Here is a 9,676-nt window from a genome sequence, read left to right as displayed (position 1 = left end):
GCTAATGTTAACAACAATAAGACGTTAAGGTAGTTTGCGGAAATTAGTGGCCAGCCCAACTCCTGCAAGTTTCTAAACCTGTTTTTCCCAACCCTGGCAGGAAAGGGAGGGGGCACAATATCCACACTCCCTCTCTCTCCTGGTGTGAAACCTCAGGGTGGGCACCCCAGTTCTGGAGCTCCAGACTAAGGGTAAAAAGCCCAGAGGCTGAAAACTGTTTCTCTACCTGACCTTGGGCTGCGAGAACCTCTGGCTTTCCCCATTGCCATTTGGGACCTATTATGGCTCTAGAGAGGGCTTGATATGGTTTGGCTGTGTCCCCATCCAAACTTCATCTTGAATTGTGGTTCCCATAATCCCCACATGTCGTGGGAGGGTCCCAGTGGGAGGTAATTGGATCATGGGATTGGGTCTTTCCCATACTATTCTCATGATAGGGAATAAGTCTCACGAGATCTGATGATTTTATAAAGAGGAGTTCCCCACACAAATTCTCTTTTTGCCTGCCACTGTCCATGTAAGACGTGACTTGCTCCTTGTTGCCTTCTGCCATGATTGTGAGGCCTCCCCAGCCATGTGGAACTGTCAGTTAAACCATGAAACCTCTTTCCTTTGTAAAACCATTAAACCTCTTTCCTTTGTAAATTATCCAGTCTTGGGTATGTCTTTATTAGCAACGTGAGAACAGACTACTACAGGGCTTTCTGGTTGTAAGGAAGAGAAGTCACTCAAATTCACCCAAATACTATTGAGGTGTTAATTGTAAGGATACAGGGATCATCTGGGATCCTAAAACAGAGCACAGAACCCAGTCCTTCCAGGAAAATAGAAAGCTGTTCAGGACTGAGGCAGCTTTTTGCTTTCTCTGGTTCTGGTCTTTTCTTTGTGCACCAATCTCTTGCCTCTGCAAATAGGCCTCTTTGAGTCTTAAACTTGTACCCAGTGCAACATGACCACCAGGCCTAGCTGGACATCAGGAGCTATCATCTCATGCACCCATCTCTAAGGACAGCTTCCCTCAAAGGTCAAACTCACAGGAGCAAAAATCTGATTGGCCTGCATCATGTGTTTAAGCCAGACCACTGGCATTTTGACAGCCTCTGGCTTGGGTGTTGTATTAATTCTTGCACTGCTGTAAATAAATACCTGAGACTGCGTAATTTATAAAGAAAAGAGGTTTAATTAGCTCACGGTTCCACAGGCTGTATAGCAAGCATGATGGCTGCTAGGGAGGCCTTAAGAAACTTTCTATCATGGTGGAAGGTGAGGGAGAAGCAGGCACATCTGACAAGGCCAGAACAGGAGAAGAGAGAGAGACGGGAGGTGCTACATGTTTTTAAACAACCAGATCTCATGAAAACTCATTCACTATACAGACCAAGGGGGGATGATGCTAAACCATTCATGAGAATTCCACACCCATGATCTAACCACCTCCCATGAGGCCCCTCCTCCAACATTGGGGATTACAGTTCAATGTGAAATTTGGTCAGGGACACAGATCCGGACCCTATCAGGTGTCTACTTGTGTCTAGTCCTTTTGGCCATGGCCAGGGAAGCAAGTGGGGAGAAATGGATGACACCTGATATGTAGGGTTGTCCTTTACAGTGGTAATGGGCAGAACCCATAGAGCCCCAGGTGACTCCCAAGACTGGCAGGCTGAATGCAGTAATGGCTCTGCAACAATTTACGAAACATCCAGATATTGCCAACTCCTTCCACAAATTGAAAAAAAGATCCATACTGAGATACTATATTATTGACTTGAGGGCAATGAACTTTATAAAGCACATTAATAGATGTCATTTAATCCACACAGCCTTAGAAGGGAAGCGTTCTTATGTCCATTTCAAAGATGGGTAAACTGATACTCAAAGAGGAGCGATTACCTCAAGATCCCATAGAATCACACCGGATGTCAGGTCCTCTGACTCCTCACAGAGGAGCAGACAATCAAGTGGGACAGAGGGCTGGTGCAGAAATCACCCCTGAGTTTATCTAGAGCTCAGGATCTCTATTGTAAGTGAAAGAACCCAATTCAGATTGCTTTGAGCAAAATGAGAATTTATTGGCTGAGGTAGTGGAAAAGCTCAGGTGCACCTGGCCCAGTGGCATGGGTGCTGCTATTCTTTGTCTCTCTCAGCACTGCTCTTAGGCCATCCAGATCTCAGGCAGCCTCCTTCATTGAGGCAACAAGATAGCCACCAGCAGTCCTCATGGCTCCAAATCTAGCAGACCAAGTCTTTCACCACTACCTATCTAAAAAATCTAGAAAATTGATTCTCCCTGGACTTAATTAGGTCTTAGGTTCATTCGTGAATCAACCAATCACTCTAGTTCAGTGGATTTGATGATCTCATAGGCCAGACTGGGTTCATAAATAAACCATTGTTGCCACCTAAACCCATGGGATCTGAGAGGAGTAGGGGGGACCTCCGTGAAGGAACACAGGTGCTGTTACCAGAAGAAAGAGTAATAGATGCTACACAGGCAAAAACAACAGATATTCCCTTGTGGTGGGAGAAGTGGAGGGCATGTAAGCCCGAGTGAACCTCGGGAACACAAGTGGGACACAGCTCCTAGCCTTGGGTGTGGACACAAGTAAGGACCCAATAAATATAGAATGAATGAATGGATAGATGGATGTTGCTTCAGATGGTTGTAATACGATGAAGAGTTGGTGCTTCTGGGACATGAGTTGCATGGAGGGGCATTGGAGAAGAGGTTGGGGCCATACTGGGAAAAACGTTGAATGCTATGCTGAGGAGCAAGGATTCTCTCTCTCTCTCTCTTTTTTTTTTTCCTCTTTCGTTCCTTCCTTCCTTCCTTTCCAGGCCACAAGGAGCTTCTGAAATTTTTTGATCAGAGGTGTGCCATGATCAAAATTTGGAGCAGAAAAAATCCCTTGAACATTTTGAAGTGTTGTACTTAAGTGAATGTATTATCTCTTGTGGGCCAGGAGTGCCTTCCTTGCCAGTGAAGGTGTTACTGCAAGGTTTGGAATCCCTGGCTGGGAGTGGTGGCTCACGCCTGTAATCCCAGCACTTTGGGAGGCCGAGGCGGATGGATCACGAGATCAGGAGTTCGAGACCAGCCTGACCAACATGGTGAAATCCAGTCTTTACTAAAAATACAAAAATTAGTCGGGTGTGGTGGTGTGTGCCTGTAATTCCAGCTCCTCAGGAGGCTGAGGCAGGAGAATTGCTTGAACTGGGACCTGGGAGGCAGAGGTTGCAGTGAGCTGAGATCATGCCATTGCACTCCAGCCTAAGCAACAGAGTGAGACTTCGTATCAAAAAAAAAAAAAAAGGAAAAAGAAAAGAAAAAAGATTTGGAATCCCTTTATCTGGCAGTCCTTGAAACAAGAAAAATGTGAGCACGGCATGGAGGAAAAGCAGCAGCAGGGTATCTGAGATTAGACACACCTACCCCCTTTCAGGGCCTCCAGCGAAGCTCTCCCACCCCAGTGAAGGTGAAGGTCTGAACTTGGTGCCCCCAGAGTGTCTCAGACTCATGCTTGTGGGATGGTTGAACAGGCTTGGGTGCGGCCCCCAAGGTGTGTGAACATCTTTCTGAACTGAGGAGCACTTTATGCCATCCAATTCCACGTCATGATCTCGGCATGATTTATTGCCATTCTTTATTACAACTGACTGAGGGGTCCTTTGTAAGAATTCCAGGGTGAAATGTCTCAACACTGATGCACCCCTGGGATGGGCCAAATCATCAAGTGACGACTTGAATCAACTGTGGTTGGGAAAGTATTTGCAGAGGGCTCTGTATGACACAATTCCTCCCTATTCTTACAAGATCCAGTCATGGCTTCTCCTGGCCCAGAACGGAGAATGAAAGTCAGTATTTTAAAAATGAGCTTTGCTTCCAGAGTGGAGGAAGGCATAAAGTCTTTTCTTTCTATTTTTCTTAAATTTTTTTTAGACTGTCTCACTTTGCAGTTTAGCTGGAGTGCAATGGCATGATCACGGCTCACTGTATCCTTGACTTCCTCGGCTCAAGGGATACTCCTGCCTCAGCTTCTCAAGTAGCTGAGACTACAGGCATGTGCCACTGTGCTCGGCTAATTTTTATATTTTTTTGCAGAGATGGAGGTCTCACCATCTTGCCCAGGCTGGTCTCAAACACTTAAGCTCAAGCAGTACTCCCACCTCAGCCTCCCAAAGTGTTGGGATTACAGGCGTGAGCCACAGCAACTGGTCTAGATTTTTCTTTTAGTGAAATCATTCCAGTATTGATCAAAGTGGGACAGTGTTTGTCCATTTTATATTGCCATGAATATTTCACATCTTCTGCTTGCTATCTGAAACAACTTTTCTAAGAGGTACACTATTAAAATCTCAGTAAATAGTCAACATAAAGTGTGGGGGCCTTTATACTGGGCCTTTAAACGAAGACAAGTGGCAGTCAGTGTTCATGCTGAGGAGATATTGAGGCTGGGGGAAAGAGCACTTACTATTCTTTCCCGATAGGATGAATTCCTCTGCTGTGTCCTGTATACCGTTCCCCAGGACAAAGCCCTGGCACTGGGGACTTAACTAGGCCCTGTGCCCATTCCTGAATCAATCAATCACTTTGGCTGGGTAGATGTGATGATCTCATAGGCCAGAGCAGGGTCACAGTTTCACGGTTGGATCACAGGTTTATGCCAGCTCACCCAAACCCATGGAACCCGAGTTGAGGGGAGGGGCAGAGTGGCTCCCCAAAGGAAAACAGAGGTGCTGTTACCAGAAAGAGGGGTACTGGATGTCAAGCAGACAAAAGATATTCCCTTGGGGTGAAAGAAGTGAAGGACGTTTTGGGGGTGGAGCTTCTGAGATCGTTCCCAGAGTGAGAATAGTACGGGAATTAAGAGTGTCAAGAGTATGAGAGTTAAGCGTTAAGCTCTGGTGTCAGCCCACTGGGGTCGATTCTCTGCTCTGTTATTTATTAACTCTGTGACTTTGAGCAAGTTGCCCAATCTAATATTTGGCTTCTTCATCTACAAAATAGGGCAACAACAGCACCTATTTCATAGCGCTGATTTGAGAATTAAATGAGACTAATGTAGAGCAATTAAGACAATGCCCATAACACGGAAGTGCTCCATCAACGAGACAGACTTCATCACTGGCCTCTTAACATGCAACAGTTTAGCCCCCTTCAGGGAGTGTAGGAGACTTGGGTGAGGGTCTTGCTCGGTAAGCCCACCTTAGTTGACTCCCACTATTCCTGTGCCCTACCGATACTCACCCATCATCCGCTTTGAGCCTTCATGCTCTCTCTGCTAGCTCTGACTTCTTTAAATCTCATTAGGCTCAAGAGGGGGTTCGAATGCCATGAAAATGATCTATTTTTAAGCATTAGCAGATTGGGTTAGAAACACACTGGTTCTCCCAGAAGAAGACACGCTCATGGGATTTCCCTGGCAATCCCATAGAGCCTGAAGGTCTGTTGTCGGCAGCTGGATCAAGGTGGAGAAAGGAGCCATTTTCACATCGTTAAGTCTTTTTTTTTTTTTTTTTTTTTTTTGAGATGGAGTCTGGCTCTGTTGCCCAGGCTGGAGCGCAGTGGCACAATCTCAGCTCACTGCAAGCTCTGCCTTCTGGGTTCACGCCATTCTCCTGCCTCAGCCTCCCAAGTAGCTGGGACTACAGGCGCCTGCCACCACACCTGGCTAATTCTTTGTATTTTTAGTAAAGACGGGGTTTCACCATGTTAGTCAGGATGGTCTCGATCTCCTGACCTCGTGATCCGCCCGCCTCGGCCTCCCAAAGTGCTGGGATTACAGTCGTGAGCCACCACGCCCGGCCTCACATTTTTAAATTTTTTAAAAATTTCACATTACATATTTCCAGCCAGCAAAGCACGGCTGGGCCCTCTGTGGGGGCTGCCTCCATGCCACATCCCCAAAGATGAAGTGACTGGCCAACACTTGCAGCTGGAGTCCCCGGGGCTGCCCAGGGAATGAGGAGTATCTGCACAGAGCTCAAGAAATGGGGAACTATTCACCCAAGATGAGTAAGCAGAGGGCTCCTAGGAGGAAAGAAATTTTTTAATCCAAACATTTCCTGCTCTTATTCCTGCCACTGCAAAACCAAAGCTGAGTGTGTGCCAGAGATTGTGCTTTCTGAAGGGCTCACTGCTGAGAAGGGCAAAATGAGGTTGTCGACATGGGTTCTGCAAAGGGAGGAGGCTGATGTGGGGGCTGGAAGAACCAAATCAAAACCCGAAGGAAAAACTGCCACGAAATTTTTAAATGATCACGTGTGATGTGATTATGTTTATACATTTATGTAAAATTATGTGTGTGTATCTATAAATCAATTTGGAAGTTTTAAAAGGTCATATGGTCTCAGCACATTGGGAGGCCGAGGCAGGTGGATTGCCTGAGGTCAGGAGTTCGAGACCAGCCTGGCCAACATGGTGAAACACTCTCTCTGCTGAAAAAAAAATAAATAAAATACAAAAATTAGCTGGGCATGGTGGCTTGCACCTGTAATGCCAACTACTCAGGAGGCTGAGGCAGGAGAATTGCTGGAACCGAGGAGGCAGAGGCTGCAGTGAGCTGGCATCACACCACTGCACTCCAGCCTGGGCAACAGAGTGAGACTCCATCTCAAAAAAAAAAAAAAAGAAAAAAAAGAAAGTCATATGGGCTGTAGAAGCAGACAGACCTATGTTTGAACTTTAGGTTTACCACCACCTGGCTTGTGTGACCTCCCTGATCCTCAGTTTTCTCATCTATAATTATAGATGATTATAGAACTTCATTCAAATGTCTTGGGGATTCAGTGATTAATATAGTACAGTATTAGGTACCTAGTTAAATGTTAGCTAATATTGTCAGTCATTGAGAGAAAACAGAGCCTAAAGGCTAACAGGCGGGGTGGGTAAGGGCGACTAGAGTTTTCAATTCTCCAGAAAGCCCCTGACTCCTCATGTTTCAGTCACATTGAAATCATACCTAACCACCTAGCCACCTCTCTCTCTCTGCTCTTTCTCTCCACTCCCACCTTCCCCGTTTCTCTCTCTCCCCCTTCATTCTTGATCCTTGCTGTCCTTCTGCTTGGGACATTTCTCCATTTGCCTAAGTGGGAAACTCTTCTCTATCTTTCAAGGTCCATCTTGAATGCCACCTCTTCTGTGAAAGTTTCTCTGGTTCCTATTTCCCAATAGGAAGGATCCCTCTTCCTCATCGTACCACACTACCTGCCACACACTGCTAGTATGGTCATACCACGTGGCAAACGCTGTTCCTTGTATATTTCCCTATGGCAGAAGCCAATTTTGAGTTCCCTGAAGACAGAGATCATGTCTTACACTTCCTGGTTATAGCAGCTCCGGCTTCGAAGAGGTGGTCAATAAGTGATTGCTGAATGGAAGCATAAAAAATCGAGGGTGATTGCTCTCAATGGGCCATGGCCAGTTACTCCCCACCGTAAGGAAAAACAGAACGGAAATGGACTTAAGCTGCCACATGAGAAACTTCAGTCAGACCCAAAGAATTCCCTCAGTGAGAGTGTTAGATACCAGACCAAACTCCTGTGGGACAGTGTGGAATTTCCATGAAGGGACTTTACAAAGGAATACTTCTTTTATGTTTGGGGGTGATTCTGATGTGGTTTTGCTTGAAGACAGGCCCTTTTCACATGAGTTTCATGAAACAACCCCTAAGTAACCCAGATGACAGCACAGGGTCTCTGGCTCTTGGTCAGCTGCTTCTCCAGATGGTTTCTTGTGCCCAGCACCAGCCAAGGAGGCTGGGAAAGAATGTGGCTGTGTGTGCCTGAGTGGAGGGTGGGAGGTCTTCCTCCCACGAGCTCCAATCCCAGTATGTGAGCAAATGGTGCATTTTGCCAAGGGTCACAAAGTTACCCTGTGTTCAAGTACCCAAGTCTAATAACATGAAATTTCTTTCTTCCAACTATAACTGTAGAGTAAAACAGGGAGGAGGAACTGCCTTCTAGCGCAGTGCTTTTCCCACTTTTTTTTTCCCCTTGGTCAGCCCACCCAGGGGCTATGAGCACCTGCTGTGTGCCAGCCCTGGGCTGGGTACTGGGCGGAGATGAACAAGACCTGGTCTCTGTCCTAACTGAGCTGTTTATTAACAGCAAGATGGGCCTCAAACATTTGATGACAAATCATGAATTAATTATAGGTAGAAAGTACATGAGGGAGAAAAATGATGTGATAGGAGAAAAGGTGGAACAGAAAGATGGCCATCCTCTACGGCCATAACTTCAACTTGCTCATCACAGGTGAGGCAAGCATGACTACTCCTTTTCTTTGTCATGAAGGTTCAGAAAAGGTAGAAAAACAGTTAATAATTCTTTCCAATAATCTACTCCCACCCCCAAATCCCAAAAGGACATCCAGCCACAGTGTCAGAACAAATATTTCAAGTTTACGGTGGGCACAAGACCTGGAAGGTAAGATGTGATTTGGCACCTAAAGAAAGAACCCATGGACTCACGTTTTTACTAATTTGCTGGTTGGCCTGGGGAAGGCATCAAAGCTACCTGAGTTTCAGCTAATAGGAAGTTGCAGCAGGCTTCATGGGGCCAATGGCGTAAGAGACGTGACAGATTTACAATGTGACAGGAGTTGCTAAGTGCTGTGGGATACAGAGGGTCTCCGTGTTCATCATTTCAACTTAAAACCTTCTGGCTTTGGTCCTCCCTGTCTGATGTTGACTGGGTACTGCAGGGTGGCTTTCTGAAGGATGCACCCCGGCATGGGCATGCCCCTTCCCTGCGGATGGTTATTCAAAGCTCTTCCATGCGAGGAACCTCGCCCACCCCGAGCAGTTACCATGGAGGTTAGAGCCTCCCTTGGCTGCTGTGCAGGCTGCAGTCAGCCAATACTGACTAACCCCGCATAGTTAATTAGTGGTAGCTTAGCTTGGTGCTATTAAAAGCAGGGCAAGCCAATGACACTGACACATTCAGGTAGGAGAGAAGTGTGGTATCTGAGTGGAGGTTGAGAAAGAACTGAGAAAATAAGAAATTAGAGCCACGACTTAATTCTCATGAGCAAGCATGTTTGGGGTCTGAGAAAATCTCTCATCACACTCACTCTCTAACATTTACCTAATTTCAACTGTCAATCAAATCCACTTCTAACCCAGGTGCTCTTAGGACTAATCATGCAGTCAGAACTGAGTGAAAAACACCAAGCAAAACCACAGGACGTGACAGTTTGCACTCTGCTCTGAGTGGCTGTTAAAAGCAAAACGAAATTAAAACCTTCTGCTAGGAAGGCATGAAAGTTGAAGTGATTGGGAAATCTATTGGAAAGGCCAAGGACAAAGATAAAATACACACCACGTATTTCATTCTCTCCGTGAAGGATCAGACATAGATGTACACCATACTCAGAAAGCCTCGCCTAGTTACAGGATGACCCACACATGTGGGAGGCTTTGGGTGCTGGGGGAGTTTTCCAGAGGAGGCTGTCAACTCAGTGAGGGCAGCAGCTGCTGCCAGCCTGTGCTGTTCACAGGGGTAAACGAGTGCCCTAAGTGGCAAATGAGGACAAGCAGACAGCTCACATGTGACCCACGCATTTAAATAGCCCCCCTCCCCTTAGAACCAGGACCAAGGGAGCTTCACATCCCTTCCTCCTCTCCCAGGGCAAACATCTGAAGCCAGAAGCCTCACTCTCAGTCCCCAGAGCGTTGGC

Source organism: Hylobates moloch, unplaced genomic scaffold, assembly GCF_009828535.3.
Source record: "Hylobates moloch isolate HMO894 unplaced genomic scaffold, HMol_V3 SCAFFOLD_6, whole genome shotgun sequence".
Taxonomy (NCBI): domain Eukaryota; kingdom Metazoa; phylum Chordata; class Mammalia; order Primates; family Hylobatidae; genus Hylobates; species Hylobates moloch.
The sequence above is the reverse complement of the archived record's forward strand: the minus strand, read 5'-3'. Positions refer to the sequence as shown.